Here is an 8170-nt window from a genome sequence, read left to right as displayed (position 1 = left end):
TATTTGAGACAGGGTCTGGTTCTGTTGCCCAGGCTGGAGTGCAGTGGTGCAATCTCTGCTCACTGTAACCTCTGCCTCCTGGGCTCAAGTCATCGTCCCACCTCAGCCTCCTGAGTAGCTGGGATTACAGGTGCGTGCCATCACATCCATTTAATTTTTGTATTTTTTGTAAAGGTGGGGTTTCGCCATGTTGCCCAGGCTGGTCTCAAACTCCTGTGCTCAAGCCATCCACCCTCCTCAGCCTCCCAAAGTGCTGGGATTACAGGGGTGAGCCACTGCGCCCGGCCCACCCCCCGTTTTATAAGGCAGTTATAACCTTGGTATCAAAACCAGATAAGGACAATACAAGAGAGATTTACAGGCCAACTGCATTCAGAGCATGGGTGAAAAATCCTGACCGTAACAGAGCTGAACCCACCGTCCCGTCTAGCGCTCCTGGGGTGCCCCCACCCATCCTGGTGGGAGCCTCAGGCTGAGCTGCCCCGATCCCAAGGACTCTGCCACATGGTTCCCTGAAGGGGCCAGAAAGACACATCAGAAAGTTGGGGACGGGGTGAGGGAGGCCATCATCCTTTGGAGCAGATTTGGCCACCTGGAGATGAAAAGAGCCAGTTCTGCAAAGTACTCTCCCTCCCTTCTTCACCTCCCTTTCACTTCCCTGGGGTTGTACCTCCCAACAAAGCATCCACACCCAGACGTCTCCCCAGGCTCCCTCTTCTTGGAAACCTGAGCTAAGATAGTAACTAAGCTGGGTTGGTTACAGTCATGTGAGATTGGTTTAGCATTAGACAACTGATTCATAAAGTTCTTTGTATTAACATATTAAAAGAGAAGAAGATGTATGACCTTTTCAGTAACGCAGAAGCAATTTCAGAGAAAATGATATCTACATAACAAGCAGAGCAGCGAGCACCTTCTTTTTGGGTCATGATTCAGACACATCAACTGTAAAAGAACATGTTTGAGACAATCAGGGTTATCTGACGAGGGACTAGGTTTTAGATGACATCAAGACATTGTTAGGAATCCTGTCAAACATGAGAGGGAATTTGCGCTTATATAAAGAAATGTTAGATTTGTAAGAGAGGCAACTGAAGTGTGCGGGGGTGAAATGACGTGGCGTCTGCGCTTTGCTTTAAAATACTCCAGTAAAGAAAAAACCAAGAGAAGCGGGAAGCGGGGGCAAAATCCTCCTAATTGTTGGATCTGGCTGATGAGTATGTGAAGGGCTCATTGTTCCGTGGTCTCTACTTTTGAGACAGTGTAAAAATTTTCATGATAAAAATAAACTCAATATGGCCGGGCGCGGTGGCTCAAGCCTGTAATCCCAGCACTTTGGGAGGCCGAGACGGGTGGATCACGAGGTCAGGAGATCGAGACCATCCTGGCTAACACGGTGAAACCCCGTCTCTACTAAAAAATACAAAAAACTAGCCGGGCGAGGTGGCGGGCGCCTGTAGTCCCAGCTATTCCGGAGGCTGAGGCAGGAGAATGGCGTGAACCCGGGAGGCGGCGCTTGCAGTGAGCTGAGATCCGGCCACTGTACTCCAGCCTGGGCGACAGAGCGAGACTCCGTCTCAAAAAAAAAAAAAAAAACTCAATGAAGTAGCATTTGCCGCCACTGTAAAAGTGACACCCAGTGATGGGCACATTAAGGGCTGGTTGGCAGGGGAAGGGCGGGGCATCACTGGCTCTGTCCCCGTCACCATGACCTGCACGTTCTGGCAGTGGTGAGCGCCCAGTGTGTGCTGTGGGACACAATTATCTCTCAACCCCCCAAAGAGGATCCTCTCCCCAACCTAACTCCAGCCTTGGAGGGCCTCGGGGGTCTGTGGCACACTCTGCCTGCCGGCTTTGTTCTAGAAGGGGCTGGCGGGGCATGGCTGGCCCCATGTTCCACTCTGAGGACGGCTCGGGGGTCTGCGGGGGACCATCCTGTCTAACCTGCTGACCTCGAGGGGAAGCAGGGCGAGGGCTTAGCTCAGGCACATTCCCTGCTGAGCCGCAACAAAGCTGCATCCGCCCTACACAGGCGGATTTGTGTGTGAGCCCTGCGGGGCCCTGGAGTGGAAAATTGCAGCACCGGCCTTTGTGGGGCAGACTGCTGGCGTTATGGGAATCCTTTAGATGAAGTGAATGTCGCCTTTGTGTGAGGGGCTGGCATTGAGCTCGGGTGCAGCGGAGCGGCAAATCGCTGAGGACAGGCTTAAGCTGGGCCGCGGAAACAATGCGGGGAGCGGAGGAGCCATCGCAGAGGCCGGGAAAAACCTCCCGACAGGTTCCATCTGCAGAGACATTCGAGAAAAACGATCTCCGAGACAGTGGCTTACACACCCCCAGGCACACACACCACGGACACACAGCACATACATCACACACACCCCACACACCACAGATATACCACACACACACACCCCACACCACATATACAACACACACATCACACACACCACACAGAACACACCACAAACCACACACACACCACACACACCCCACATACATCACACCAGATACACGACACACACGTCACACACACCATACAGACACACATCACAGATAAACGACACACACACCACACTGCACATACATCATATACCACACACACATCACACACATCACAGACACACCACACACACCACACACCACACTCATCACAGAAACATCACACACCACACATATACCACACACACATTCTACACACCCCACACATCACATAAACACTACACAAACATCACTCACATCACACATCACATATACACCACACACCACACACACACCCCACACACCACATAAACACCACACACACCACATACCACACACATCACACACACACACCCCACACACCACACATATCAAATATACACCACACCCCTGCACATGCTCCCAGACCGGTTGGAGCCCTGCCCTCGCACCCCAGCTCCCACACATCTGTCCCTCTCTTCCCTTGGCCTCCCGCCCCTTCTCTACACTCAGGAGCCCCGTGCAGCCCACACTGGGTCCTGCCCAGCCCCTGGGCCGGGAGGGACGGTCCCCCTGCCATCCCCAGCGCTGCCCACCCTGCAGAGCGTCCTCAGGCAGCCGGCTCCACACCTGTGACAGGCCTGAGGCCCCGGCTGCAGGTCCCACTCGGCTGCAGGTCCTGCCGAGGCAGCCAATGGCCTTGAGGCCTCTCCCAGGTGGGACGGCCCCCGCGAGGACTGGTGGGCCCAGGGGCCAGCCCTGCCCATCGCCGTGCTCAGCTGTGGGAGGCACGTGGCTTTTCTTTCTCTGATCTCTGGCAAAGTCTTACTTTTTCTTCCCCGGGGGGTGAGGGTGGGGCCTGTGCTGGCACTGCGCTGAGCCAGGCATGCTGGGCTGGCGCCTCCCTTGCCAGGGTACAGATGGCCTAGATGGGGCCCGTGTGGAGGTTGCGTCCCCCCGACCCTGCCGCCTGCGCAGTCCCTGCATCTGTGTCGGGGACCCAGCAGCAGTGGCCCTGGGCGGGGCTGGGACCGAGGGTCAGGCCGGATGGAGCCGCGTGGTGGCACTCGGCCTGCATTCTCCCTGTGGCCACCGAGACCCCAGGTGGGCACTGGCACCTTGGACGATGCCCGAGTCCCCTCACAGTCTCTTCAGTCACCCCCCGCCCTCAGCCTCCTCTGGAAACTGCAGTGACCCCCTCCCACAGCCCCTCAACCCAAGGCGGGTCCTTTGGGGCCCACTGGGCGCTCTGGCTGGGCCTGCCCTGGGCTGGTCACGCTCGCCAGGGTCTCGGTCCAGGGCACAGGCAGGGGTGACGGTGACGCTCCAAGAGGCCAGGAAAACCAAGAGACATCCAGTGAGGAAGAGCTGCCCGTGCTTAAGGACGTCCAGTGAGGAAGGGCCGCTCGTGCCCAGGGACGTCCAGTGAGGAAGGGCTGCTCGTGCCCAGGGTGACTGTGTTTGCACAGACCCCAGTGTGCCCGCGGGGCTGAGCTGTTTGCCTACCCCCGTGCCCTCCCCAGGTGGGAGGCTGCAGGACCAGCCTTGTTCTTACCCTTTCCAGCCCTGGCCTGGGAGGCAGACACTCGACTCGCGGCCCTTGGCTTCCGTGCCAGGCTGCCTGGAGAGGTCAGCGTCTTCTGGGAAGGGGCCTTGGGGCCTACTGGGCAGACCTCTCTCTCCGCGATCCTTCCCGTCCCCAGGCAGACCTTCCCCTGACCCAGCTCACACCAGCCTGGGGCCTGTGTACTGGGGTCGGGCTCCCGCAGGCTGTCCCAGGCAGGCCCCAGGGAGCCCTGTGCCACTGGGCAGTGGTGTGGGAGGCACAGGAAGAAGCTCACCTCACTCTTCAGACCTCCTGGCGGGGACCCTTGTTTCCTACATCCTCTCTACCTTGGGGTCCCAGCGTTGCTGGTGACAAGGCCGGCTGCAGGTTTTGGCTCAGAGGCAGACTGAGGGCAGAGCCAAAGGGCTCCAGGCCTCCCCAAGCAGCCTTGGTCCGCTCACACTTGGAGAGCTGCCAGAGGCCGCTGGACGCCAGCAAGGAGCTTGAGGCGCCCCAGGCCGGTGGTGCCCCAGGGTATTTGACACCAGAGTGAGTCACGGTTTTGAATATTCCATCCTCCATACTGAAAAATTATTTTCAGGATAGTTATGTAATAATCACGGATAATCATGATTTTCTTGATTCATTCTTTAAAGCAATTAACAGAAAAAAGAATGCATTTCAATGTTAAAGATATTCAAAAGCAGCCAATTCTTTCATGCATGAGCTAACATCTCAACTTCAGCACCACACCTCCGTTTGTGCTCCGGTTTCACAGTCTTACATTTGAAACACAGAATGAAAACACCAAGAGGTCATGCAGAATGACAGAACTGAAATAATTCCAGCTCGGTTTCTTTGTGAGTGCTGTTGTTGTTGCTTTTTTTTTTTTTTTTTTTTTTCCTGAGACGGAGTCTCGCTCTGTTGCCCGGGCTGGAGTGCAGTGGCACGATCTCGGCTCACTTCAAGTTCCGCCTCCCTGATTCATGCCATTCTTCTACCTCAGCCTCCCGAGTAGCTGGGACTACAGGCGCCCGCCACTGCACCTGGCTAAGTTTTTGTATTTTTTTAGTAGAGACGGAGTTTCGCCGGGTTAGCCAGGATGGTCTCGATCTCCTGACCTCTGCCCGCCTCAGCCTCCCAAAGTGCTGGGATTACAGGCCTGAGCCACCGCGCCCAGCTATGAGTGCTGTTGTTGTTATGTGAAATTTCTCGTTTAGGCACAGAAATATGTTGAACCACGGTGCTGGAGATAAGCACCCCTCCCCCAGTGCACCTGCACCCGGCCTTCAAAGCCGCTCCAAGCAAATGCAGGTGGCTGCGTCTGCAGTGTCGGGAGTGGCCCCATGCCTGGCAGTTCACTGGACAATTTCCACTCAGTAAGTGTTTAGAAAAGGGCAGGAAATAAAACTGTGCTAATGTGAAGATTACAGAAATATAGTCTCTCCCCATGACTCATGCATTCCAGATCTGGGAATTCCCTGCGATGTCAGTGTGCCGGGGACCACAGACCGGGTGGCTTAAACAATGGACATTTGTTGCCTCACAGTCCTGGAGCCTGGGAGTCCAAGATCGCGGGGTCAGTGGGGCTGGCTCCTTCTTCTGCTTGCAGACGGACGGGCCTCTTCTTGCTGTGCCCTCATGTGGACTTTCCTCTGTGTGCACGTGTTCTTGGTGTCTCTTTTTGGAATTTGTCCAGATTTCTCCCCCCCGCCCCTGTTTTTTTTTAGACAGAACAAGACTGTCGCCAGGCTGGAGTGCAATGGCAAGATCTCGGCTCACTGCAACCTCCATCTCCTGGGTTCAAGTGATTCCCCTGCCTCAGCCTTCTGAGTAGCTGGGACTACAGGTGCACGCCACCACGCCTGGCTATTTTTTTGTATTTACTTTAGTAGAGATGGGGTTTCACCATGTTGTTCAGGCTGGTCTTGAACTCCTGACCTCATGATCCACCCGCCTCGGCCTCCCAAAGTGTTGAGATTACAGGCATGAGCCACCGTGCCCGGCCGATTTCCTCTTCTTATAAGGATGCCAGTCACACGCATCAGGGCTCACCCAAATGACCTCCTTTTAACTTAATTTCCTGAGAGATCCTATCTCCAAATACAGTCACATTCTGAGGTCCTGGGGTTACTACTTCAACATAGGAATTTTGGGGGAACTCAATTCAGTCCACGACACCTACTTGGTCAAATTTATTTGCAGGCTGGGCACGGTGGCTCACGCACGTAATCCCAGCACCTTTGGAGGCCAAGGTGGGAGGATCGCTTGAGCCTAGGAGTTCAAGACCAACCTGGGCAACATAGCAAGCAAAACCCCGTCCCTACAAAAAAATTACCAAAAAAATTTATTTGTGACCCCCAAATCAATACTTGCAGAGTTTTCCTGGTCATTCACAGATGCGTGCAGTGCTGAGACATCTGTCTCCTTACACGTTCCTGGCTGAGGGTGAATAAGGCAACACTGTGCCCTCTTGTTTCAACCTCATGCGGTCAGCCAGTGTCCTTTTTGAGGTCTATTGAGTGCCACGATTTTTGCATTTCCTGTGTTTTGTTTGTGATTTTGCTTTTTAAAACGTCCTCAAGCCCAGTGCTAAAGAGCTGTGGGCTTGGAGGCATTTTTAAGTAAGTGGATTAAGCACTTCAGTCAAAATGCAGAAATTGTCCAAACAGATTCAAAACATTATCTAATTATATGCTGTCTATGACAGACACTTTAGATTCAAAGACACAAATAGGTTGAAAGTAAAAGATTTCTAAAAATATGCCATACAAATGGAAACCCAAAGACAGTTTTGGTTACTGTTTGGTTACTCTTCAGCTCTGCTTGGGGACACTTTAAACAGCAAAATCACGAGCAAAACACACAAAACTGCAAAAAGTAAGAAAAGCTGCAGGGCGTCTCACAGAGGAAACATGTGTTAGAGAAGCTTCCTTCAGGCTGAGCTACAGGGCTGCTGGCCGTGAGTTCAGTGTTAGTGAATCAACGTTTATAGATTCAGTAAAGCATCTTTTTTTTTTTCTTTTCTTTTTTGGAACGGAGTCTCATTCTGTTGCCCAGTCTGAGGTGCAATGGCACAAGCTCAGCTCACTGCAACCTCTGCCTCCCGGGTTCAAGCTATTCTCCTGCCTTAGCCTCCCAAGTAGCTGGGATGACAGTCACGCACCGTCGTGTCTGGCTAATTTTGTTTTGTTTTGTTTTGTTTTGTTTTTAGACAGAGTCTCGCTCTGTCACCCAGGCTGGAGTGCAGTGGCCGGATCTCAGCTCACTGCAAGCTCTGCCTCCCAGGTTTATGCCATTCTCCTGCCTCAGCCTCCCGAGTAGCTGGGACTACAGGCGCCCGCCACCTCACCCAGCTAGTTTTTTGTATTTTTTAGTAGAGACGGGGTTTCACTGTGTTAGCCAGGATGGTCTTGATCTCCTGACCTCGTGATCCACCCGTCTCAGCCTCCCAAAGTGCTGGGATTACAGGCTTGAGCCACCGCGTCCGGCCAATTTTAGTATTTTTAGTAGAGATGGAGTTTCACCATTTTGGCCAGGCTGGTCTTGAACTCCTGACCTCAGGTGATCCACCGGCCTTGGCCTCCCAAAGTCCTGGGATGACAGGCGTGAGCCACCATGCCTGGCCTCAGTAAAGCATCTTTACACAGAAACACTCATAAGACAGATGATGCATTGCTTTGCTGATGAGAACATTGGGACCAGAGGCTCACAGGACCCTAACCCTGTGTCTCCCCTGGGAGCCATGGCTCAGCAGTCTAGGCATCACCAATTCAGTACTCACCACAGCTTTATAGAACGTCCCTACCTCGAGAATCAACTGCTATGAATGCAGCAATTGCTAGAACTTAGCCCAGCAAAAGGGGAGGCGTATTTTGTGCTGACGTGATTTTCACAGACAGTGGCTGGGAATCAGGAAGAGAACACTGACTTGTCTTTGGTTTCATTCTGGTTTTTCATTTTCCACAGACATATCCCTCAGTGCACTGGCCATCACCTCCCCCTGCCCGCCGCCTGCACACTGTGGCTTTGAGGCAGCATCTTCAAAGCCAGGAGTCCAGGTCCAGAGCAAAAGGGTCCTGTTTCCCCAGAATCCAGGCGAATGGCAGGGCTCTGGCCGGCGGATGCACTGACCTCAGCCTGCATGTACTTGTTTATTTGTTT

The sequence above is a fragment of the Macaca fascicularis genome, chromosome 3, assembly GCF_037993035.2.
Source record: "Macaca fascicularis isolate 582-1 chromosome 3, T2T-MFA8v1.1".
Classification (NCBI taxonomy): Eukaryota; Metazoa; Chordata; class Mammalia; order Primates; family Cercopithecidae; genus Macaca; species Macaca fascicularis.
The sequence above is the reverse complement of the archived record's forward strand: the minus strand, read 5'-3'. Positions refer to the sequence as shown.